At 50.2% G+C, this 2304-nt stretch overlaps 1 protein-coding gene across 1 annotated transcript in view; it reads right to left on the bottom strand.

Moving 5' to 3' along the window:
* Positions 1–2304, bottom strand: part of KCNJ15 (potassium inwardly rectifying channel subfamily J member 15) — a 6639-nt gene that overhangs the window by 3175 nt on the left and 1160 nt on the right.

The following is a 2304-nucleotide window of genomic DNA, read 5'->3' as shown; positions in this document are numbered from 1 at the left end:
CCATGCGTCCTTTGTGCTTTGGCAGGTCTCACAAAAAAGGCATTGTTTTGTCCCATTGTTTTCCTCAAAAAGAGCCTCCAAGTCAGTGATTAGTTTTCGCCAACTGCTGGAAAAAAAAAAAAAACGAAAAGAAAAAAAAAAATGTCTTCCTTATAGCTACTTAAAAGAATTTTGCAGGAAGTACAAGATATATTTGTGGGACACACATGTGCCAGCCCAGGACATCAGCATAATTGCTCACTGAAGTACCTTTCCTGTTATGTCAATTAAGGAGAATTTTTGTTTGTGACTGTACTCATCACACTGTTGCAGGTTTTCTGGGAAAGGGTAATTAAACTTAGCCCTCATTAACAACTGCAGCTCATTCCAGTTTTGGTTTAATCACCAACATTTCTCTTCCACAGCCCTGAACCATTGCCGCAGATACATATTTATATAAGAAAGGAGTGCATCCACGATCCCAGTAGGAGATTCCTTATGTGACAGTCAAATCAACACACAGAGCGCAGCATGTCCGGATAATAAACAGGAAAAAACCTTCAAGTGATCTGAAAAAGAACAACGGGAGGAAATGTGGGGGCTGGGAAGGACTGTACATGCAACTGCTCCTCAGGCCAGCCCAAACCCAGCACTGCTGCCAGGGGGAGGCAAATATGTGCAGCCTCTAAAGGGAAACACTTCAGCAAGTGCATGTTCCTTAGGGAAAAGACTCCACTCCCCCACACCAATCCTCACCCTGGACTGGACACGAATTTAAAGCATGCCCAAAAAGGATATGGATTTAAAGCATGCCCAAAAGTCCATTCCCCCACACCAAACCTCTCCCTGGATAGGACATGGATTTCAAACATGCCCAAAAGTCCATTCCCCCACACCAAACCTCTCCCTGGACAGGACATGGATTTAAAGCATGCCCAAAAGTCTATTCCTCCACACCAAGCCTGTCCCTGGATAGGACATGGGTTTAAATCATGCCCAGAAGTTTATTCCCCCACACCAATGCTCTCTCTGGATAGGATATGGATTTAAAACATGCCCAAAAGTCTGTTCTGAAATCAGCACACCTCTCTCTCTCAAGCACACTCCCCCTTAGACTTCACCTGCACGCTGTCAGAATGAGTTTCCCTGCCACAAACTGCTGTGCCAGAGGTATTTGGGATCTCTGCTCCAGTGTTGGAGGCATATCCCCATCCCACCCCCAGCTCAGCCTACCTGGACAGCTGCTCCTGGGAGCGATTCCCAGGGCTGACAGCTCCTCCTCCCCTGGAGGTCACAGGGATGGGGACAGCCAGGGCTCCACCATCCTTCCTTGGAGCTCCAGCAGGTGGGTTTGGGCTGGAGGGGCAGGGACAGGACTTCCAGGGTGTTTGAAGGTCAGAGTTATGTCCAAGGGCAGGGATGGCCCAAGGGCACTCAGCTGTCCACACTCCCCGTGGCTCTGCCATGCCCAGGAGCCCCAGATCCCGCACCGGGGGTTGGTTCTTGTGTGGGATGCAGTGGGAATAACAACAGTTACAGAATCATGGAATGGTTTGGGTTGGAGTGGAGCTTAAACCCCCCCAGTGCCCCCCCTGCCATGGCAGGGACACCTCCCACTGTCCCAGGCTGCTCCAAACCCCAGTGTCCAACCTGGCCTTGGGCACTGCCAGGGATCCAGGGCACAGCTTCCCTGGAAAACCTGTGCCAGGGCCTGCTCACCCTCCCAGGGAAGGAAAAGATTCCTTGCCCTCTCTCTGCTCTGCCCTGGAATAGGCTGTTCCCTGTCCAAGAGCCCCAGATGAAAAGAATCCTGGAACTGCAGCAGTCTCCCACATTCCCAGACCTGCTGAAGGACAGCACCACAGGCACGACACCAAAATGCCACAGCAGAAGAGCTACCCCCAAAAGATGAGAAATAGGAAAGAATTTTAAAGGCACAATCTCTTCCCTGGGCTGCACCAACAGAGCTGCAGAATTTGCCATTTCAGGTTTTAAGCTGAGAAGTGAAGTTTTGGTGCAGGCCTGGCCAAGCCTGGCACACTCCAGGCTGCTCCAGCTCCCAGCCAAGGCTGCTCCTCACTGTCCATCTCCCTGTCCCATGCGTAATATTGATCCCATATATCATCCCATATGTGGCAGAGGGGGAAATTTTGGAGCCTACCATAGGTAAATGAGGCTTTTTCAGAGCTCCCTCATCACGTTTTGTGTCCTCCCCTGATTTGTGACAAAGTTACTCAGCTTCACAGCCACTTCCTGAAATGGATCCCAGCCAAATCCTGGTGCTTTTTTTGGTGGCAGGGTATTTTTTGTGTTGATTTGCTTCCT

The sequence above is a fragment of the Geospiza fortis genome, unplaced genomic scaffold, assembly GCF_000277835.1.
Source record: "Geospiza fortis unplaced genomic scaffold, GeoFor_1.0 scaffold302, whole genome shotgun sequence".
Taxonomy (NCBI): Eukaryota; Metazoa; Chordata; class Aves; order Passeriformes; family Thraupidae; genus Geospiza; species Geospiza fortis.
This window is presented reverse-complemented; position numbering and strand designations above follow the sequence as displayed.